Genomic DNA, 25,934 nt, shown 5'->3' on the forward strand with positions numbered 1-25,934 from the left:
TTATCCTTACAATGCAAATACATATGAAAACTATGTTGATATCTATTCCTAAGCAATCTATCGTAACTCTTAAGTAGTTGCTCAAAATTATGATCACCGAACCAACTTCGTGATCAGAATCAGCATACTATTTCTTTAAGCTTCCTTTGATTCTCTAAAACATCAAAATGTAATTAGATAACATTATGTATTAAGACTCTACAAAAGATACTTAATAGAGTTAGATAATGGACTTTACCTGAAGTAGAGTCAAACTTTCGACTTTACCATATCTTTCAGGTAAATCTGTCAGCTTCGCAACCAATGCCCCTTCTTTTGGCAAAAGAAACATATGGACTCTTTGGAAATGGTACATGAGACTATCTCAGACTTATCCTTTGTCTTTACCATTAGGTCAAATGACTTGATCATGGCCGATCCCTTTCCATTGGGAAGAGAAAGTTTTTCTGGACTTCTAATGTTACCATTGTCAATGTCCATGGAAGTTTGGGAAGTTGATCTTCCAATCAAATTTTGCTTTACCAGTGCCCCAAATCATTGTTGATTTAGCAGTATCAAGCAAATAGGTAAGATCACTAAGGGTCATGTCATGGTCTGTCATCAGGGAGTGACTGAAGAACCAAGTCAATAGCCAGCTACCTCGAGACTTTGACACCCGACTCTCCCGGCTTGTCAATATGTGGCTTATTCTCCAAGATGTAAGCACATATAGACTTTGCTTGCCAATAGGGATTGAGTGACCTTGAACTTTTCAAGTATTTGAACTTGTGGGATAGGGAGACTAATTGGAGGAGGTGGAGGAAGTGAAGTATGATTCCAGTCCCATCAATGCACAATAAAAGGGATTAATCTTTCACCTTGATTGTCATGTGGGATATCATCTTCATCAGGAAAGCTTGTTCCTAAAGATTTGGGAAGACCATAGTTGTCTTAACTAGACATCTATAATGGGAGAAATTCAAGTTTAGTTGATATAAAGTCCTTAATATAACACCCAATATGAAATATTAAGGCTAGGATCCAACAACCTATTTATAACCGGAAGAGGGATGCCGTAATCCAAGCTATAAAATAGTTGAAGGTAGGTAAATGTCGATTTACCAATTTCCACCATCAAAACGAAATATAATTAAGTTTTAATTGGATTTAAAACTCCTAGATCTTTTGTGATACATTGAACTTTCAATGGCATGTTTGAATCTCGATTGTGCCCTCTCAAGTTTGTGACTGGGATGCCGAGGATCACAAACAAGGTGTGAATAACCATGCAAATTAACTTGGTACCCTTAACTTTATCACCTAATCGATGTGTCGATTAACCACACACGCTCCACCGATCTATGATAAACTTAAGTTACCCTTTGCCACACATTGTCAGTCCCATGTTAGTGTGTCGGTTAACCACACACACTCCACTAACGACTTAACAAAGGTGCAAAGTGTAATTTCATGGGTTACCACCATTTCACATTTTCCTAAGTAACTAAGATTGGGAATTTATAAGTGTTTAGTTACTTAGTATTTATCATTATACTTTTAATGAAGGGAGAATTATAGTCATATCCTACCCGTTCGGCTAACGACCCTCCACTAGTCAAGGAAGCGGTGGGTGAGAGTGGACACCCATTAAACTGCCATTTTATAGGCAGTAACCTTATACCCCCCTTATAGACTGGCTTCGTGCATGCGGCCTACTAATGGTAAGACCGACTTTTTACTTATACATATATTATACTAAACTTTTAATATTATAATAGTATAAGGGTGTATTTTAGACATTTAAAATACTTTGTGGTTTAATCTATTAATTAAACTAGACTTTTAATTTAATTAAACTCAAACCATATATTTATGGATTTAATAATACTCTTTTAATTAAACGCTTAAATTAACTATTAATAAAGTCCATAAGAGTTAATTGAACTATTCAACAAAACATCATAACTCCAATTATTAAATTCAAAATTAAAATCATTTAATTAATTGTTTAAGTTATGAACCTAAGAGTTTTAGAATTCAATTCTTTTTTTTCATAAAAAAACTTTTTTTCAAATTCCAAAACTTGAGGGCAAGTTTTGTAACTCTTGAAAACTTTTGGATTCCATAACTTATGGAGTTAAATGCTTCTTTTATGATGAAACTTTTCATGTTCCATAACTTAAGAACAAGTTATGGAATTCTTTAATACATTAACACCAAGTTTTGTAACTCCATAAAAACTTTGAATCAATTTTTTTTTTTTTTAAAAAAAACTTTCATATCCATAACTTATAGAGGTTTTAAAAAAAAAAACTCTTTAGATCAAACTTTTAAAAAAGACCTTTGAGCTCCAAAATTTTATAACAAAATTTGTACTCCTTAAAAACATTTAGATCAAATTTTTAAAACTAATAAAATAATCATATCATTTTATCTTTTACTAAATTTGACCTAATTTAACTCATATAGCAAATGATTCAAATTTTACAAATAATTAGTTTCTCACAAAACAAGTAATTATCTTAAAATTTGACAAACTTCATGTTTTTTTTTCCTTTTTTTTTCAACTTTGAAAATCAAACATTTGCATGAATATAACAGAAAACAACCCATGGCTCTGATACCACTGTTGGGTTTTAGTATACTACAACATCCTATGGTGCACATACAACCCTAAATACCTTGGATCTATGTTTTCTCTATTATACATGAAAATATGAAGTTTCCAAGGTATTACCCTATACTAGCATACAAATATCATATACTACACAAGAATCTAGTTAGGATAACATACCTTATGGTGGAGCTTGAAGTCTTGATGTATCTAGCCTTAAGAGCTTAGCCTCAATAGTGTGGAAGCCTCAAGTTGAATCACAACACACCATGGACAAAGGATGAACTTGAGAGAGAATCTCCATGCACCCAAAAACACCCATGAACTCCAAGAACTTCATGTGTAACCACAGGTGGCGTTTTTAGGTCATGATGCATGTATTTATATGTGTGGTATTTCAAGAGTCATGGGTATAACCCAAATCCATACCCATGGGTTTTATGATCCATGGTTCATGTGGCCCAACTCTTTATGTATCCATACATAAACTTGGTCCAACATGGATCATAAGCCCAACACATATAAATATAACTAATTAACATAATTAGTCCCCATAGATTTAATTAGTCTCTTTTGATCACCAAATTAATTCCAAATTAATTCTTGATCAATAATAATTAACTCATATGATTTCATATTAATATATTATAACTTATAATATATTAATAAATCATATATAACATCTTCTCTCAAAAGTCCATCCTAACAAATTGTCCTGATGATATGCAACCAAAATGGACCATGCTACTCTCGGGTCAAGTATATACCAATAATAGTTATGGGCTTAGACATCTAATCCAACACAAACACCATCCAAAGCCTCTCAGTTTACATGTAATGTTAATCCAACACCCACACATGCACACAACCACCCGAACCGGCGGCTGGTGGAGGTTGAACGGAGGCAAAAGGTGGCAGCCACCACCTCACGGTGGTGGTGACGGGACATGACGAAACGGCAAAAGAAGCGAAGAGGTGGAAGGGTTGCGCCATTACTGGAGAAGGAGAGGCAACATCGGCTACATAATCTTCGGTCTTCACTATCGCCGGCAACAACAGCGTGTGGGGTTGGCTTCGGCGATTTCTGGCTTCGTCGGCAGCGGGTGCAATGGCGGGGTGCTCGGTCGTTCAAGGGGACGTCAAGGAAGTGGTGGCGGCGGCTGGAAGTTGGAGAGAGAAGGTGGCTACTGAATAATAATTAGGGTTAGGGTTCGAGAGGGTATTGGGTGTGTTTGTGACAAGGGGAAGGGAGGGGTGATGGGATTTAAGTCCCCTGTCTCCTACTCCAAACTTAAGCTCGTTATGACACTTTCAGTCCCTCCCCGAAGGTTCCTTTTTCAACTTAGGTCCACTAATTACCAAACATCCGCTGCTTCAATAAATCCTTTACATTTCAAGTCCTAATATTCAAATATAGACCCCAAATTCTGGAAATTATATCATATAACTCCTTATGGCTAACACTGATAAATTATTACGGATTTAGGGTTAAAATAAAATAAAATATAAAATACATCTCGGGGTTTTAGGGCTTACTATTTATTTATTTACTTATTTTATTTATTATATTCTAAACGGAATGTTACAATAATTAAGCATATAATATAGTGAGAAAACTCACCTGTACAATTACTCAAAGGTTTAACAGCTTTTTGGGCGATCTTACTGACGATCCAACTGACGGGTAATGTGTCACACCCCCAAACCGGAACGGCGGAAACATTCGGGGGCGGATGACGTCATGTATAGTATCACAACAATTGAATAATAGTAATCCAAGAAACAACAATCATTGTATTAATAGTATAATGTTTACATTGTTTTCGAATCATAAACAACTGACTCCAAAAGTAAATAACAAGTAAAGACTCGAAGCTACTATGCTCCATCTTCTTGAACCCGGAACGTGTACCTGTCTACTAATGTCCTGAGAATACAAGTAGGTTTTGAAAGAGTATCAGCATTAAGCTGGTGAGTTCATAAGCGTTTTGTTTTATTCTGTGTTCTTTCGAAAAGTGCGTTGTGTTTCTCTAGAAAACCTTATATTTCTTATGTAATGAATGTTAAGTAAAACAAATTATTCTTACTAGTTACTCCTGCGAGTACTTAGTGTATACAAATCATATACAATCCAGATCGAATAAACAATTGATTGTGTGGTTCTGCCCCAAGCCCACAACCAAACAAGGAACATGAAATGAGGCGGAGGCCACACATTCCATTGGTTGTCGGATCTTCATGTATATAACCCTGAAGTATTCACTAAGTACTTACAAAGTTGATTGTATTGGTCCTTTTGAAATCCATTGATAGTGTTCCTCAAGAAAATCCAATATTTTCTTAGTGAAAGCATGATTAAACCAATTCCTTCTATAATTACTTAGCTCATACTAGTTATGTACAAACCAATATCGAACAGACAATTAATTGTGTGGATCTGCCCTAAGCCCACAACCAAACAAGGAACAGGGAATGAGGCGGAAACCACACATTCCACAGTCTATCGGATATTCTTCATACGTAACCCGGATACAAAAACTAAGGAATTATAAAATTAGTAATGAATATTCGTTAGTTGAATAATAAACCAATTGTTTGTAAAGTACTGATGTTTATCCTGGAAAATCCTATATTTTCCCTAAGTGTAAGTTACTGAGTTATCTATTCCAAATCGAAGAGTACAAGTATCTACGATACTTATGTTGTTTAAGCATTGTTCTGTTTGAAAACCCTGGCTACCACCAATAACATATAGTAGTTTTATTACATAAATAAAACTAGTTGAAAACGTATTGTTCTGTATACTGAAAGTGTTGTTAATACCCTCTGGTGATCACTTAGTACATACGAATTATAGAAATCAAGATGGAACATACACTCGATTGGGTGATTCTGCCCTAAACCCACAGCCAAACAAGGAACAGGGAATGAGGCGGAAACCACACATCCCACTGCATGTCGGAGGTTAATTTCGTATCACCCTGATGTATATACTAAGTAATCCCCTAGTTATTAACCCTGATGACTGATTGTTAGGTACATTATTATGTGAACGAGTCGTTGTTTCCCCAGTGAGTTCTTATAACCATACTATGGACGATAAACATTACGACGTACTTCGAATGTCGTGAACTGAATGACGTTTGTCACCCTAGGTTGACTGTACCTAATAGTTAGGGTGCGGGATTGTCACTCTCGTATAGATCTATACACAAACTCACGCTCTCCCTCCAGGAGACTCTAGTTACAAGGGGTAGACTTCCCAGAAGACGTGTCTCACATTGCAGTTCTCTCAACGAATCCACGAATAATACTATGAAAACCTAGGGGGTGTCAAAATATGACACGACACGACAAAAATAAACGACACGAAACGAAATCGGGACGAAATCAAAATTCGAATTCGTATTCGTGTCGTGTTCGTGTTAGTTTTAAAACACACGATGTCGTGTCGTGTCATGTTCGTGTTTACAAATCCACACGAAATTGACACGATTGAGCATGTGTTTGTCGTGTTTGTCGTTTTTATCGTGTTATATATGATTAAATATGAATTAAATAAACTAATAGTTATGTAATATTATCTTTGTCGTTTCGTGTCGTGTTATCGTTTTTTAATTGGTTCGTTTTCGTGTTAGTGAAAAAAAAACACGACATCGTGTCGTGTCGTGTTCGTGTTACACAAAACTTTGTCGTGTCGTGTCGTGTTAGACAAAAACACAACACGACTGCCCGATTTGACAGCCCTATGAAAACCCTTTTTTGTTATAAATATGAATCCTTATAAAAATAATACCTCTTAGTCCAAAGTTCATAAGTTTCTTTCCTTGTTTGAAAACTGTACTTGTAACGTTTGTATCTTGACATGTTTTGGAAAACTAATTTCAAGTCTAGTAATAACGATGTATATCATGTTTAGTAGTTCTACGCTCGATGCGTTCTAATGATAGGAAAATATAATAAACCAAATTATATTTTTAAACACAAGATTTCTTGTGCTTTTACTTGTATTCCCCCCCCCCCTTTAAAACATTAAAAAGCTCGGAAAATATAGGGGTATGAACTCACCTGATTGTGAATAACTTGGATGAATGACAAAGATAGGATGCTTGGTATTCTAAGTGAAGTCCCGAGCACAATACGGTCCTATTAAGCACATATTAACATGTATAGGCCTAAAATTAGTGTCTAAAACCACTAACAAGTATAGGAAACACCCTTAGGATGTAGGAAACACTTACAATGAAGTGTTAGAACCAAGAATGAGGGATAAAAAAAGGAGTTCACGGCCAAACCACCATGGGTTCACGGCCCAAGATGTGTTCACGGCCCATGAACACATGAAGGGTTAACGACCCAAGATGTGTTCACGGCCCATGAACACATGAAGGGTTTACAGCCCATTCATGAACATTTGAAGGGTTTACGGCCCATCTATGAAGGGTTCACGGTCGTGGACTCTTCAAGATCATACAAATGGTGATGAAAGTGATGAATCAATGGAAGCTCTTTACATGAATAAGATGAATAACAAGTGAAAAGGGATGAATTACTTACGTTTGTGGGGTGAAAAGAGAGCTTTTGTTGGACGAGTCTTGGGAGAGTCTTGAGGAGTTTTCGGCCAAGGAGGGAAGAAATGAGGAAAAATGAAGGAAACATATATATATATATATATATATATATATATATATATATATATATATATATATAGAGAGAGAGAGAGAGAGGGGTTCACGGCCCAACATGGGTTCACGGTCGTGAACACCCTTTGAAGAGTTTTCTGGTTCGATTGCATTCCTCTAATCCCAAGCTAACACTTCTCAACATCCAACTATTAAGTGTACTAGGCTTAGAGACTCTCAAACTGACTCTGAGCACAATAAAGCGATAACAACGAGTTTGACTTTCATTGATCGAGATGACTTATAGGCAGAGATTTCGGGTTCTCACATAATGCGTCTAACAAGTATTAACCTATAATACTATAACTTATTAATCCTTATGACAATCTGTTGATGAAAGCTAGATCTTTCACTAATCCCAATGGATATCGAGATTTCTATCAAATAAGGATCAGCCAGGCAGGACCATTTCGACATATAGCCTTTCTGAAATCCAACAACCAAGCCAACATGACCAATCTAGACACCTCTCCCGTAAGTAGATCAATTGGTATTATAATTGGAATCACTGATAAATATTATTTATACATCATAATAATGACTATGAATATAAATATAAGTTACACTTAAAGCAATATAAGTGTAGCGTAACTTATAGATATTTTCCTGACAGAAGTCCAGAAAGTCGGTGACAGAGCTCCAACCCGAATACTTCTATCTGCTGGGCTGTCTAAGACTTCAGAGCTTTGCCAAAATGTTATAGATATTACAAATTTTCTGGACCAAAAGAGAGGAAATTCGAGAGATAAGGAGAGAGGGAAAGAGAGAGAGAGAGAGAGAGAGAGAGAGAGAGAGAGAGAAAGAAAAAAAGAAAGAAAGAAAGAAAGAAAGAAAGAAAGAAAGAGAGAGAGAGAGAGAGAAAGAAAGAAAGAAAGAAAGAGTGTGTGTGTATGTATGAAAGGTGTGGAGAAATGAATGGGGGAGCTAATCTATTTATAGGTGAAAAATCAAGTAGGCGCGCAACGCCCACCAGAAGCACGTCGCACCCTGACTCTGGTCAACCTCCTTCCTCACGACACGTGGCAGCTGAAGTTGGTTCGACGTGTCCCCTTCTAGAAGCGAACGTCGAGCCTATACGTATGTGACGACGAGAAATTTTCAAAAATTCGTATCTTCTTCATACGAGATTTATTTTTAACGTTCTTTATATCCACACGTAGGTATCGACGAGAACTACAACTTTTATTTAGACTCCGTTGGCTAATTCTCACTTTATTTTTAAATTTATATATTTAAGAGGCTTAAACTATTAAAGTTCATATAAAAATCATAACTCTTTCATAAGATATCCGTTCTCGACTATCTTTATATCGACGAAATCCTATTTACGAGATATTCAACTCTCAATTAGAATGTTTACGCTAACAATCGTCTGATTTGAATTTCGATTTCTGTTTCGAGAACTGGTGCGTTGAAACTTTCTAAAAATCATAATTTCCTCATACGAAATCATATTTAGGCGTTCTTTATTTGCACACTCTCATTTTTACGATTACTACGACTTTCATCTAGACTATTTATCCTAAATAGTATTCTATCAAAAACATATAATTACCTAACCAGTCGTTTATACTGTCAGGCGAAAATAGGGTGTTACATTGATGGTAAAAATTATGCTTATTAGAGTTACATGATGAAGAATTGATTGCGAGGCAAGAATATATATATATATATATATATATATATATATATATATATATATATATATATATATATATATATATATATATTACTAGGGTGAAGGGTAAACAAATATATGAGAGTGCTACAATTTATGCAACGTGACTGTAATCGTTGGAGAATAATAATTCCAAGACTATCACTTGGATCAATAATCTTGTAATTTAGTCAACTGGAAAAGTATGACACGACAACAAAAGCTTGTAATCACTTGGAGAGGTTGTACACTCAGTCTAATTATATACGGTGCTCCTACTAATTCTACTAGTTGGGTCATTCCTCTTATGGTGGTTTAGTCTTAAGTTCAAGCATACTTTTTTATCTAATTAGATTAAATTATGGTTTGTTGGCAGGCGATCATACCTTCTTACTGAAGATTGTTTGTTTTTTAGAAGATTGTAAACCTAAAAAGGTCCATGATTCATGTCTTCTTGTAGAAGACATGGAAAAAGTCATCTAAATTCGCACGCCTTCTAACCTTAAAAAAAACAGTCCCATTTTTACGCTTTCCTCTTCAACGATTTCCTCCACCCTCACTACCAACTATGTTGTCGCCGCCACCCCCTTCACCAACAACACCACCACCACCCTCCGCCACCTCAACCACTACCACCACCTCCACGGCCTCCACTATCGCGACTATTATATCCACCATGTAACACCTCATTTCTGGTTTATGGGTTATCTCTTGGTCTTTGATGAGTTAAGTTTGAATTGGTGTTTTGGCTGGGTCGCAGTACGATTGCCTGGTGTCTACGGTGCGAGCCATATTGTTAAGTAGCAACGTGGTTGGTAGTTGGTCGTGACTCGATGTCTGCCACATCCCAAATCCCTAGATCTCAAGCCTTGGGCCCGAATTAATGGCATTAATATTTGAGAGTTTCTCTTATCTTCAACCTCCACCTTCAAAATCGAACCCTAGTCCCCTTTTGTTGGGTTTTGAGCATTCTAACACTCCTATGGTGTACATGCAACCCTATAAACCCTGGATCTATGTTTTCTCTATTATACATGCAAATATTAACTATTCCAAGGTTTCATCCTAACTAGCATATTATGAAGCACCTATACTACAAAGTTCTAGTTAGATGACATACCTTTTGATGTAGCTTGATGTCTTCAAGCTTTAAGAGCTTAGCCCCAATAGTGTGGAAGCCTCAAATGGAATCACAAATCACCAAAACACCTTGGAAGAACTTGAGAGAATATGTATGCACACTAAAATCGGCCCACTCTTATTTTCACACACTTGTGCCAATTTTGTGAGCCAAGGACCCCTTTATATATTATGGAGGATTAGGGTTACATCCATGTAAACCCTAATACCCATGACCTTTCATTTACATAGGATCCATGGGTTAAAAGCTCCATGGACCATCCATGAAAGCTTAACCCAACCTAAATGAACTTGGCCCATTCCATATATATAAGAGTCCATATTTAATTAGTTCTTTTTGATCACTTAATTAATTCTAAATTAATTCTTGATCAATACTAATTAAATAATATGATTCCATATTAATATATTAGAACTTATAATATATTAATATAAATCATAAATATACTATTCTCAAAAGACTATCCATATAAATTGTGCCGGTGAAGTGCAACCCAAATGGACCATGTCGGGTCAGGTCAAGTACATACCAAATATAGTTATGGACTTAGACATTAATCCAACAGTCTCCCACTTGGATAAGTCTAAAACTATTATTGAGTATGACTTCAAAACCTAACTGGCAATCGTAGCTCTTAAAGCCGTTGTCGAACTCTGACCTTGTCAATGACTTGTCCATTAGATAAGGGATCATATATTCCTCCATTCTAGATATCATATGGACTGAGACATGGATTATAAATCATTCTCTCTGTCCATTTGTTGTTTCCCGATTTTCTATTTATGATGACTGACTGATTGAAAAAATCAAATCAGTCCTGGCTTGGCCAAGCACTCACATGTGTCATCGCTAAATCATCAAGGGGCCTACAGATATCGCTTTTATCCCGAAGGTAAAATGAATGGATAAACTTCGACTCATATGGCTTGTTCTACTACTTGTTGAATCATACACAAAGGCACGTTTTATAACATCGAGTTACCAAATGCGTTTTCGTGCAATCAATGTATAACCAACTCATAGTAACAACTCATATCTCTAGGTTTGAAGAATATAAGATATTATCGTCTCATGATCACTCGTGATAAAATCCATGAAGTGATTCAAATGAGCGCGGGTTGAATCCAATACTCAGAACTTATGAGCACTCATGAGTTTTGTAGCACCACTTTGTCCACCAACTTGGACCTCTACAAACCAACCCATGACAATCTTGATTCATATCTACTTCCAACATATGACCGACTGTGGATGGTTTGAATAACTTAATCATTCAGGAAGAGCGACTTAGTTATTCTGGAAGTCAAAACATGCAAAGTGAAACACAAGAATAAATGAATCAAATATGGTATCAAACCCTATGAATATAAATAAAAACTTTTATTTATCACCATACTGATTACTCATTATTCATTGTTTCGGTTTTATCAACTTTATACTTGAATTAAAAACACTAGTTGTCCCATGCTCCAAGCATGTACACTATGTTTTTCTTAAACAATAGCTTTGCCATACACCAAGTATGCACTCTATGTTTGTCTATGATCCTTACTTTGTGAAATAAACCAATTGAACATAATTTCAATGATTCTAATTTCACACTCCCAAATCCTTATCGAAAAATGTGAGAATTTCAAATTCCTATCATTTATCGAAATCTGTTTAGATTTTAAACTTATATGCACTGACCCTACTGTAATGAATATGTACAAAGTCACAAAGACTTGTCAACAGTCATTATAAGGTATTCCAATGGAGATCAACTCCATGGAAACTAAGTCTCATATTCAAAGTACATTGCTTTGGACACGCTTCTTGCATTAAGTTTTCTAATCTTACATAGATAACTTCCACCTATGGAGACAACTCCATATTCTCATTTTGACTATCACTTCTGAATAAGAGATGCCTCTTTTCAGAATATGTCAATATGGTCCTTCCAAAATTAGCACTATACTTCCAACTATCCCTGAGCAACCAATCTTTGGTAAACCTCAGATTGTCCTCGACAATTGCTTAATCATTTTAGTCATATCCAATTCTAGACCTTTTCCCTTCTTAATGTCTCTAGGCATTTGGAAAAATTTAGAAATGACAAATATTATAGCACATGCAATCGATCCTGTACCCAAAGCAAATGGTACACGATTCATGATGTCTCACATAAAGACATGATTCTAGACCAGTCTTTTGCTACAATATTTTTATTTGCCATGTTTTCAAAATTTGACTATGAAGAGGGATGCCGTAATCATAATCGAATTTTGAGAACGCAATATATAGAATTTCCTTAAGTTGAACCAATTCAACATGAAATTCATATATATATTCTTGACTAAAGATGATTAAGGTCTCAAACTAAGCCTTTAGAACTGAAATGAAGTATATCCTCTCCCTTAATTATAGCAAAACAACTTTTTCAATCCCTGCAGCCTCACGAATTGAAACTTTTGTTTTCTATAATTAACATTGCTAACATGCAACACTAACAATAATTATCATGCTCCCACTAACATGATGATAATTAGCATAACACTTATGATCCCACTAGCTTTAACATGTACTCAGAAATCAGCTGGACTTCTAGAAATCAATACTTTATTGACTTTCTTACCAAAGTTCAGATTTCTGATACGAGATGCTTTGATAAAACTTTATCAAAATCATACACCTTTCCTTAGATAGCATGCATGTGTGTCTAAACAATTTCAGAACTATGAAAAGGGATGTCGTAATCATAGTCTCAATTGTTTAGACCTTTTGACATCTGCTTCAAATCTACTTGGTGGAAGTGTTTCCTTACTATCATTTTCATGAATCGGAGAGAAACCTTATGACCCTTAGATTTTATGGTGTATGTGTTCTTATCCATGTGAATCGTCAAAACCATAGTCACAAGACAAGGATAATGAAAAATCCAAACTCATATGGACTGAACTTATGCAATCTTAACTTCTTGCCACCTGGCAGTACAGGGCCTGCCATTGCTTCCAAGTTGTTATGCAACGAATTGAGAACTTTCAGAACTCCTATGCAAAGCCAACTTTAACTGGAATGGGCACAGAATATGTCAACACGATAGGTTATAAACCTCAAGTCGTGTGCTAGTGAAGAACCTCAGGTTTTATTCTTGATTAGTTCTTGAAATTCTTTTTAGGATCTTTAAGACTCCCACTGTCCTCTTGACATATAAGACTATCTTGCCAAATATTCAAGAGATAGTGCGGATTCTTTATCAAGACAAACACTTCACATAATTGGCCTTAGTTGGTCTTTGTTTTATCCAAAACATCATAACTTACCAATTTCAAATGTACAAGAGTAGGACACTTTTACTCTTACATTTGACAAGTGTTTTAAACCATTCTTTAAGATATGTCACTCAAGTTACAATCTTGGAGTATGACTCTAAGAATTGTTTTGGAACGAAGTATGACTCATCTTCCTGATCTAACCATTTCAACAATTCATGACTCCTCTTCTTAGTCATAAGAATGCACTAAGATGACCTTTAGAGGACTAATTGTGATATGATTTCTAAATCATTAAGATGATCACAAACATGATACTAAAGTACTCTCCCATCTTTTCAGATTTGAGAAACTTTTATCTTTCTGCCTAATTTGATTCTTCCCATTCGTTCTGCCATACATTGAGACTTTTCCAATGTTTCAGAATTATACTTAAACTTGTAAGTATAACTATATTTACTAAACTTTAGTAAATCAAATAGTCTTAACGAGCTTTGTGGTGGACATGACCAGTGCACAAGAATGTGTACTCGATCCCTTTAGTCCTTCACTTGACTCACACATCCATGTGAACAAGTAATTAGTCTTGATTTTCCAATGCTTTAAAGTTCTCATTCATCATACTATTCAACTTGCATGATTCCAAGTTTCGGTCCAATTGAAACTTGGGGGATGAGGAACTTTCCTGATTTGGTAAATTTAGACACTACCACAAATGAAAGAATCAAATCCATTTTCCAATATTGCTGTCAGTGGAATCATATAAGCAACAATTTTCCACAAATGCCATTGTAAGGATACTTCAAATAAATAAAATTAAACAATTTTCTTTTATTTTAAAACTTTGCGGAAAAACTTATCCTTACAATCCACATGGAAAATTGTTGTTATCTATTCCTTAGCAATATATCATAACTTCTTAAGCAACTGCTCAAAATTCTGATGCGATCGAAATCCACCTTCGCGATCAGAATCAACATATACTTCCTTTAAGATTTCTCTCTATTCTTTGATTCTTAAAACATCAACATGTGACCCAGTCACATCATGTAATGAGGATCTCAGAATAGAACTTAACAGAGTTAGATAATGGGCTCTACCTGATGTAGAGTTTGACTTTAACATCCTTAGGTAAATTTAGCAGCTTTGCAATCAACGCCCCTTCCTTTGGCAAAATAAACATATGGACCCTTTGGTAATGGGACTATCTCAGACTTAGCCTTTCTCTTTACCATTTGGTCAACCGGGTTGACTATGGCCAATCCCTTTCCATTGGGAAGAGAATGCTTTTTCTGGATTTCCAGTGTCACCATTGTCACTGTCCATAAAGTTTTCGGGAAGTTGATCTTCTAATCAAATTTGCTTTACTATCGTTCCAAATCATTGCTGATTCAGCAGCACCAAGCAAGTAGATATGATCATTAAGGTTCATGTCATAGTCTGTTTCATAGTAGTCCCAAAGGAACTCACTATGTGACTTAGAAAGTGATTGAACATCCAACTTTCTCAAGACTTTGACACCCAACTCTCCCGGCTTGTCAATATGTGACTTCATCTCTAAGATGTGATCACACATAGACCTTGCTTGCCATTAGGGCTTGAGTGACCTTGAACTTGTGGGTTAGGGAGAATAATTGGAGGAGGTGGAGGAAGTAAAGTTCCAAGAGATTTGGGAAGATCATAGATGTCTGAACTATACATCTTTTGGGAGATATTCAAGATAGTTGATCTAAAGTCCTTAATATAACACCCAATATGAAATATTAAGGCTAGGATCCAACAACCTATTTATAACTGGAAGAGGGATGCCGTAATCCGAGTTATAAAATAGTTGAAGGTAGGTAAATGACGATTTACCAATTTCCACCATGAAAAACGAAATAATTTAATTAGGTTTTTAATTGGATTTGAAATTCCTAGATCTTTTGAGATTCATTGAACTTTTCAATGGCATGTTTCAATCTCGAGTGTGCCCTTCAGGTTTTGTGACTGGGATGCCGAGGATCACAAAACAAGGTGTGAAGTAACCATACAAATATACTTGGTACCCTTAATATTTACCCCTCAATCGATGTGCCGGTTAACCACACACGCTCCAACGATACTATGATAAACATTAAGTTACCCTTTGCCTACCTTGTTAAGTCCAGGTTAGTGTGCCGGTTAACCACACACGCTCCACTAACAGCTTAAACAAAGTGCAAAGTGTAATTTCATGGATTAGCACCTTATTCACATTTTCCTAAGTAACTAAGATTGGGAATTTATAAGTGTTTAGTTACTTAGTATTTATCATTATACTTATAATGAAGGGAGAATTATAGTCCTTGTCCTACCTGTTCGGCTAACGACCCTCCACCGGTCAAGGAAATGGTGAGTGAGAGTGGACACACATTAAACTGCCATTTTATAGGCAGTAACCTTATACCCCCCTTATAGACCGGCTTCGTGAATGAGGCCTACTAATGGTAAGACGACTTGCTCTTATACATATAATATATTAAACTTTTAATATTATAATAGTATAAGGGTGTATTTTAGACATTTAAAATACTTGGTGGTTTAATCTATTAATTAAACTAGACTTTTAATTTAATTAAACTCAAACCATATATTTATGGATTTAATAATACTCTTTTAATTAAACGCTTTAATTAACTATTAATAAAGTCCATAAGAGTTAATTTGAACTATTCAATAAAACAACATAATTCCAATTATTAAACTCAAGTTATGAACCCAAGAGTTTTAGAATTCAATTCTTTTTTTCATAAAAAACTTTTCTCAAATTCCAAAACTTGAGGGCAAGTTTTGTAATTCTTGAAAACCTTTGGATTCCATAAATTATGGAATTAATGGTGTTTTATGATGAAACTTTCCATGTTCCATAACTTAAGAACAAGTTATGGAATTCTTTAAAACATTAACACCAAATTTTGTAACTCCATAAAAACTTTGAATCAAATTTTTTTTTTTTAAAAAAAAAACTTTCATATCCATAACTTATGGAAGTTTCAAAAACCCTTAAGATCACAACTTTAAAAAAAAACTTTTGAGCTCCAAAATTTTATGACAAAATATGTAACTCCTTGAAACATTTAGATCAAACTTTTAAAACTAATAAAATAATCATATCATTTTATCTTTTACTAAATTTGACCTAATTCAACTCATATAACAAATGATTCAAATTTTACAAATAATTCGTTTTTCACAAAACAAGTAATTATCTTAAAATTTGACAAACGTCATATTTTTTTTCCTTTTTTTTTCAACTTGAAAATAAAACATCTGCATCAATATAACAGAAAACAACCCATGGCTCTGATACCACTGTTGGGTTTTGAGCATTCTAACACTCCTATGGTGTACATGCAACCCTATAAACCTTGGATCTATGTTTTCTATATTATACATGCAAATATTAACTATTCCAAGGTTTCATCCTAACTAGCATATTATGAAGCACCTATACTACAAAGTTCTAGTTAGATGACATACCTTTTGATGTAGCTTGATGTCTTCATGCTTTAAGAGCTTAGCCTCAATAGTGTGGAAGCCTCAAATGGAATCACAAATCACCAAAACACCTTGGAAGAACTTGAGAGAATATGTATGCACACTAAAATCGGCCCACTCTTATTTTCACACACTTGTGCTAATTTTGTGAGCCAAGGACCCCTTTATATATTATGGAAGATCAGGGTTACATCCATGTAAACCCTAATACCCATGACCTTTCATTTACATAGGATCCATGGGTTAAAAGCTCCATGGACCATCCATGAAAGCTTAGCCCAACCTAAATGAACTTGGCCCATTCCATATATATAAAAGTCCATATTTAATTAGTTCTTTTTGATCACTTAATTAATTCTAAATTAATTCTTGATCAATACTAATTAAATAATATGATTCCATATTTATATATTAGAACTTATAATATATTAATATAAATCATAAATATACTATTCTCAAAAGACTATCCATATAAATTGTGCCGGTGAAGTGCAACCCAAATGGACCATGTCGGGTCGGGTCAAGTACATACCAAATATAGTTATGGACTTAGACATTAATCCAACACCTTTATGACTCCTTGAGAGTTTTATAGTGTTTGGAGATATTATTGGAGATCAAGATTGTTGTGTTGATTGGAGGAGTTCTTTCTATCTCAAGATTCTACCTTCTAGTTACTTCTTTACTATTGTAATATATAAAGTTCATTGCTTCATTCAGTTTTATGCTTAGATCGAGATTTGGGGAGAGAATTTGATCTCTTTGGCCCCCTTTCATGTGTAGTTATTGAAGTTTGTAGAACTCCAGAACTATTGATTTTATTATGGGTGAATTTGGACTTTTTAAGGACCTTTTAGAGTACATGAATGATCTTCTTGAGTTCCATGAAAAGGATTCAAGTCATTTTGGAAAAAAAAATTAGTTAGGGTTTGAGAATGGATTTGTGAAGGTTATAGATATGGATAAAGATGGAAACTTTATCCATTATGTCCCTCGAGAGATTCAGATCTATTGATCTAAGCCTTAACCTAAAGAGATTAAGTGCTTAACGAGAAATAGATTCTGCCAGGGGAACCGCGAGGCGACCAAGGATATGTCGCGACACGAATGTTTAAATAGGTTCGCGACTATTTTGACACTTAGTGATTGCGACACAACTAGGGTAGTAGTCAAGGTGCGAGAGTGTTGACCATTGACTTTAACTAGTTGACTATTCACTTTTGACCATTTTGACTTTTAGTAAAACTTGATGGGTATAGGCGATTCATGTAGCTGATACTGCACGACTTTGAGTAGCTGGATTTTCAACTCTTTCTTTCAAATGAGTCTTCTTATTATATTACTTATGTCATGATTAGATCATTTGTGTGTAAGATGCCAATGTAATTGTAACGTCCCAAAAATAAGACCCAAAATTTTCATTTTTCAATCAATAAATCAATATACCAAGACATCACCATAAATCCCAAGTGGAACAAACGTATCAAAACGTCATAAAATATCAAAGTTATCATGAAATGTGGAACAATAACGTGTGTGTACTGCAATCACCCCGAGCTCTTCCCTTTTGCACCAGAAGTACGTGAAACATAAACTGAAAATCGTAAGCACGAAGCTTAATGAGTTTCCCTCAAATACCACATACCACACATATCAAACATATAATAGGCCACGCTCGATGAGTGTAATGGGCCCAACCCTAACTCATATAACTGGCCCCGCCCACTAAGTATAACGGGCCTCACCCTAACTCAGATAACGGGCCCCCAACCACTAAGTATAATGGGCCTTGCCTTAACTCTCACAACGGGCCCCACCCAGCATCCAAACATACAAGCATAAAAACTAATAGCATACAGATTACCCATTGGGCCCTGCCCACTAAACATACAAATACATACACATGCAAGAGTCACGCAGACATCTAACACCCTAACATAATAAACAATGGGTCAGCATTGGTGCCTTCGACCCGCTAAACATGGTGAGGAAGAGTAACCTCAGAATGCTGAATCTCAGAGATAAATCTCTAGCTGCTGGTCCGAAAATCCCCGCGCTATCATCATAAAATAACATCTGATTAATAATTGGATCTCGACTTATACTAAGAGTCCAAACTAGGGTAAAAAACCATTTCACCATTTCCCTAATTTGTCCCAAGACCGAAGCCCAAACCAATTACTCAAAAAGGCCCAATTCCATAAATTGACACCCAAAGCCCAAATATTGCCCAATCTTCCAAATTAGGCCCAAACCCCTTCGTGGGCCTTCACCCAAAACAGTCCAAACTAGAAATCTGATGGCCAAACAAATCCCTAAACTCCTAAGGTCCACACATGGCTCAAAACTGCAAAGCCCAAAACAGAATCCCACCTACTAAGTATGATGGGCGTACTCAGCTCGTACGCTTAGCGTACACGGTATGCGTAGCGTACCAGCTTGTATGCCCAACGTACTACCTAGGTGGCCACCCCATGCCAAAAAGCACTTAATCCATTCAGAACCTACTCCATACTCTCATATCTAGTCCCAAAAGATGATTTATCACGTAAAGTTGGCAACTTTATGTGCATGCATGGCTTAATGGGGCTCTAAAGCTAAAAAGAGATTAACCAAGGGCCTGAACACATGCATGAGTCCACATACACCATAAAGTTTGCATTTTTATGCTTAAGGAACCCCTAAAATGTCTAGATCTACAAGGTGAAGGCTCTGAAACGACCTTAGCTCATAAGGACCAACCAAAAGGGAGTAAAATGGCCATAAACAAGCCCAAAAGAAGATATGTACAAGGAGTTGACAAGGTATGGACTTTATACCTCAAAAGTCAAGAAATGAAGAAGCTAAATCTGGATCTCTAAGCTCCTCTCCAAAGAATGAGTCTTCAACCTTCTTCTTGCACTTCAAGATGCACAAAAACACACCAAAGTTCTTTACAAGAGCTCAAAAGCACCATACAAAGGCTTAGGGACGAAATTAGGGTTTTGAGGATATCGATGCCAATCTAAAATGTCCAAGAGATGGGTTAAAGAAGCTTAAATAGGGCACAAACCCTAAAAATTAGGGTTGATCCCAAGCCTGCGTACTCCCCGCATAACACCACGTACGCCCAACGTACGTGGTCGATGCCCGCGATCCTGATCCAGCTAGTACGCTAAGCATACTCATAGAGTATGCGCCGCGTACTAGCCAGATGACCAAAAATGAAAATTATCTAATAAGCAAGGGTTAAAAAGGAACTTACAAGGTCAGAATGTTACAATTCTCCTCCACTTGAATCAGACTTAGTCCTCGAAGTCCGCTTCTCTAAATAACTCCGAATAGTGCTCCCTGTAAGTCCCCAATCTGCTTGTGTATCAATCAGATCCGTTTGATGATGCGGAATCCCAATCAAACGGATGATGCCATATCAAAATAGAAGAGAAGGAGAAGAAGAATATGATGAATCTTGTATGATATGATTAGAATGAAATTCCTTACAAGATTCCCATACACAAATACTCTCTTCTTCTCTCTAGTTTCTCTCTCTAAGACACCTTGGATTACACACACTTAAGCTCCTTGTTCTGTACACTCATATGTACTCCTCACCCTTTATATATGAGACATGGGACGTGAACAGGTTTACGGCCGTAAACATGTTCACGGCCGTAAACACAGCCGTAAACTCATAAAACATTACAGAAAAATACAATTGCGTAGAAAAGCAAAGTATAAACCATAATTTTGACCCAACAATCTCGCCCTTGGTTTATAGCTTTCTTTTCTAATTGACCCAACAAGCCTTCCCCTGAAAAAGTAGCTGGCTTTTCTTGTTAATCTTCATTGGGAGCTTGGCTTCAGCATTAATCTTCAAATTCTTCACGACTTCAAGATGAACTTGATGAATCTTCAATGAATGACTTCATCTTGAGCAGTTGGGATTTTCTGCAGAATTTGACATTGAATGCACATTGGGTGAGGAGGCTTCTTGAAAAGATTCTTGAAAGATAGCGCTTTCAGCTTGAGAATCTTCAGAGAGAACATCAGAGAGAACAAGTATTCTGGATCACTTCAGCAGGTTCATAGATAGCAGCAAATTGATTGAGGAGGCTTCAATGCAATCTGTCACATAATCTTCAAGTCAGCTTCACCTTGCTTCTGGGGTTGAAGGATTGAATGTTGAAAGAATAATCTTCATTTCTTGCTCCTTCGAATGAGAATTCTTCGATGATAACGGATGAAGCTTTGGCTCAGAAAGTCTCATCTATATCTGAATTCACTTTTCAAGACAAAACAAAAACTAAAAGAAGACTTAGCACACAATATTTTTTGGATTTTTTTTTATATTTTCTGAAAAAAAAAAACAGAAACAAAAATATTTTTGGATTTTTTGATTTTTCTGAACAGACAAAAAAAATAAAAACAGAAATAACACTATTTTTTGGATTTTTAATTTTCTGATTTTTGTTTGGATTTTTAATTTTCTGATTTTTGTTTGGTTTTGAATTTTTTTAATTCTCCCCTAAATTTGTGCATAGAGGAAAACTATGAACAAATTTAACAAAAACAAAAAAAAAATTGGGATCAAAGTTGTCAAGCAATCCAATATCGTTTATCAGCACACGCCTGCATGTCTAGATCTGGTCAATCACCGGTATTGTGGTCCACTTAAACACAAAGGATGTTGACAATTTGGACAGATTATAAGTGACAAGTCATTGTGATATATATTCCTAAATGGACATTTAGCTGACGACGACCAAGGATATTGTTGTCCACTTAAATTAAGCAGCAAGATCTACAGACAACCTATTAAATGGTTCAATTTTAGATGTACTAGAACGTGTTTCCCACTTCCCGATATACCCCGGTAATCAAGAACTTCCAAAGAATTCCTTACTTTAGGTGAGTATTCAATCATTAAGAAAGAATTCAGATATAGAAGTGCATATGTTGTATCCCAGGTTGAATGTCTTCCAATCACACAGAGGGAACAACATATGACTAACATAGATAGGGGTTGAGAGGTAGAATGTTGCATATGTTGTGTCCCAGGTCGGATCTTCCGATCACGCAGAGGGGACAGCATATGGCTAACAGATAGAACGAATTTCATAGATAAGGAGGTGCGTAGAAATAGAGTTGCATATGTTGCATTCCATGTCGGATATGTTCCAATCACGCAAAGGAAGCAACATATGACTGACAGATAGAAAGCAAGAAAATAATTTCCTACAGACCTATTTTATCAGAACCCCCCAGTCGTCCCATCAATACCGGAATTAAGGACATGAGTCCATACATCAAGGAAATGTTGAGCCACAGTTCTAGATAATTAACTTTTAGTGTATCTCGCAGGCTCCCATGTTTATCTCACTGCTCAATCTACCCAAGCATCGTATGGTCAGTCCAAATGAAACTATCTAAGTTCATATTGTCTAGTCCTTTCATTTGTCAATCTAAGTCTAGTCCTTTTGAATCCTTTGTGTCTACCAGCACATTGAACACAGAGTCTAGACAATTCGGCTTTAGTGCATTACATGAATTTTATATTGCCCTTTAGCACTAGACTTCATATCACTTCCCAAAACAATCTACTAAAGAAAGACATCTAAGGAAATAAAAAATTGTCTTCAAAATGAATCAGTTTAAGATAAGCTCAGGAGTATAGAGAAGAAAACTTAAACCGTAAGTCACCGATTGAATTTGCATCCAGAAGGTCTGAGAACAGCACACATAATCTCAGAATAGATCCGAAAATTCTTCACATCGTTAAGCACAAACCGCATGAGTGATCCCTTCGTTTCTTCCTTTCCCGCAAAGGACACATACTCTCAAACAAAGTTTTGAGTGTTGCACAGTTGATAGATGTCCCCTATCAAGTGCCTCGAACAGCCACTACCAATAAATCGAAGTATGATGATATGCCTCCATAGCTGCTCCGACACAGAGCGGGATCAGTTGGTCTTTGGAACCCAGTCCATTTTGAAACTGGGTTGACCTTTGTCATCTTTGCAAGGTACTCTCTCTCATAACATATTCTGCTTATCACAAACAGAAGATGTAGAAATATTAAAATCATTAGAAGATTTGGGAGATTGAACCTTTGGTACCCATCTGTAGTTGGGTTTAACCCATTTCTTTTTCGATCCGATGGGTGCCTCGGCACTTGATTTTGAACTTGAGGTCTGCTGTCGAGATGACTTTGACCTAGCCGGTTTTGGCTTCACAGGAGCATCTCTTGGATTGGACTTCTAGTCCGACATTCCCTTCTTGCCCTTGGGATTTTGATTCTTGGCCTTTTGCACGTTCCAGTCACCATGGTCTGAATATGACCATGAGGGGTTTCTTTTGAAGTATCTCCCTCTTGGCGCGTTCGTCCAGCCTTGTGCATAGTAGGGAACGTATGCGCAATTAGGACAATTTATGGCAATGTGTACAGGTGTTCCACAGTGAAAACATGTCTTTTTCTTCACTGTGAAGTTGTTTCTTCCTGCCCCTAGTGGCATGCCCTTGCCTTTTTTCTGGTTGTTCCCACATGCACACTTGCAGCAAGCAGTCTACGTTGCTTGTTTTGGTGGCCTGTATTTCTCAACAGCAGGCTTGTTAGGAGTAACAGAATTAGAAGCAATGGATTCAGAGTTCAAGGAGTCATTGGTTTGTTCAGTAGTATTCTCCTTGTTCTCATCTTCCGCTACTTTACCTTCACAGGAAGTAGAAACATCAGTATTCTTCACCTCAACACCCTTAGTTGGCCCTGATTGTTCAGTCTTAACTGAAGCTGGAGCAGTGGTTTGGCCATACTGAGCAGGCATTTCTTCCTCATTGGTCTCAATGGGTGGGTTATAGTTGTGATTAAAAGGAGGTGGCACACTGTGATACCCTAAACCCTTGGTTTGAATATCCTTAAAACTCAATTGTTTTTCTACTAAGGACACGACTGTCTTACTTGACGCAGTATAATTTTTGAAACTAACATCTTTTTTCCATACTTAATTTTCAAAGTGTCAAGTTCTTCAGTTACAACAACAAGTTTGCTTTTAATGTGATCATAGTTTACACACTTGTTGCTGTAATCTTCTTGCAATTTCCTAAAGTCCTTAGTTTTGGCCTCTAATTTTTCTTTTAATGGTTTTTGTTCTTTTCTAATAGTATATCTCTCATATTTTAGATCCTCATTTTCTCTTTTAATCAACTCGATTTGATCACGTAAAAATTTGACAGTTTTAATACAAGATTGAGAATAAGAGACTTCATTGACCAGGATGTTTGAGGAACTCATTGTTTACCAAAAATGTCCTTTGACTAAAAACTCAAAAGTCAACCTTAAAAGTCAAATTTAAAAAGTCAAACTTAAAAGTCAAATTGGTAAGGTGTTGGTTTGATGAAGGGGGTGGCGCAAGTTCGATTCCTGGCAACTCCAAATTCCCCACCCTTCTTTTTAATAAGATGCTGCGAAGTCTTGAGCTGACCAGGACCTCCGACTGAAGCCTTGCAAACCGTCCGAAGCCGCTTCGCCGAGAACACCGTCCGAAGCCGCTTAGCCGTACACCGAGGACAGTAAACCGCCGAGCCGTACACGTGAGAAGCTGCTGAGCCGCACACCGAGCCGAGCCGCACACGTGCCGAGCCGTAACCGCCGCCGTAAACTCCGACAGTAAACCCTTCAAAGGTCGTAAACACTGCTTCAGATCGCGAAAAAAACGACATTTTTCACCATTTTTGCTCCAAAATTCGATCCAGAACTCGTTTTTATGAAAAACACGAAGAACAAACCCCCCTTAATTTGCCAAGATCTATCCAAAAACGCAAAAATCCTTCCAAAATAAGATCAAATAAGCTCCAGATCTTACAAAATTGATTGATACAATCCAAACTCTGATACCACTTGTAAGTCCCCAATCTGCTTGTGTATCAATCAGATCCGTTTGATGGTGCGGAATCCCAATCAAACGGATGATGCAAGATCAAAATAGAAGAGAAGGAGAAGGAGAATATGATGAATCTTGTATGATATGATTAGAATGAAATTCCTTACAAGATTCCCACACACAAATACTCTCTTCTTCTCTCTAGTTTCTCTCTCTAAGACACCTTGGATTACACACACTTAAGCTCCTTGTTCTGTACACCCATATGCACTCCTCACCCTTTATATATGAGACATGGGCCGTGAACAGGTTTACGACCGTAAACCTATTCACGGCCGTAAACACAGCCGTAAACTCATAAAACATTATAGAAAACTACAATTGCTTAGAAAAGAAATATAAACCATAATTTTGACCCAACACTCCCTCATCTCATCTTCTGGCTCCCACGTCCATTCAGAACCCTTGCAATGTTTCCATTGCACTTTCACCAACTCAACAACCTTGTTCCTTAAGGTTTTCGTCTTCCGATCAAGAATCGCCACTAGTCTCTCAATATAGTGCAGGCGGTCATCCACCTGAATATCCTCCAATGAAACCACTGCGGAATCATCCACTAAACACTTCCGCAACTGAGAGACATTGAACGTGCTATGGATCTGACTGAGCTCATCTGGAAGATCCAAGCGATATGCAACCCGGCCCACCCGGGTTAGACCCTGAAAGGACCGATATACTTGGGCCCAGCTTGCCCCTCTTCTTGAATCGGATGACACCTTTCCAAGGTGACACCTTTAGGAGTACCATATCTGTGTCTATCGGTATAACTTTTTTGCCCACTCTGAGCTGTCTGGAGCCTACTCGGAACCTGTTGGTTCATCTCGGTAGTCTTGAGTACCACCTCGGTACTCCCCATAACCCTCTAACCGACCTCACCCCAACATATCAGGGTCCTACACTTCTTCCCATAAAGCATCTCAAAAGGAGGCTGATCAATGCTGGTGTGATAACTATTGTTATATGAAAATTCCGCTAACGGAAGATACGTATCCCAACTCCCACCAAAGTCTAAAACACACGCCCGTAACATATCCTCTAGAGTCTGAATGGTCTGCTCGTTCTAACTATCGGTTTGCTGATGGAAGGTCGTGCTGAAATGGAGACAGGTACCCAACTCGTCATGGAACGTCTTCCAAAACCTGGAAGTTAACCGGACATCCTTATCGGAAACCACGGAA

Source organism: Lactuca virosa, chromosome 1 (assembly GCF_052849685.1).
Source record: "Lactuca virosa cultivar CGN04683 chromosome 1, Lactuca_virosa_CGN04683_v6, whole genome shotgun sequence".
Taxonomy (NCBI): domain Eukaryota; kingdom Viridiplantae; phylum Streptophyta; class Magnoliopsida; order Asterales; family Asteraceae; genus Lactuca; species Lactuca virosa.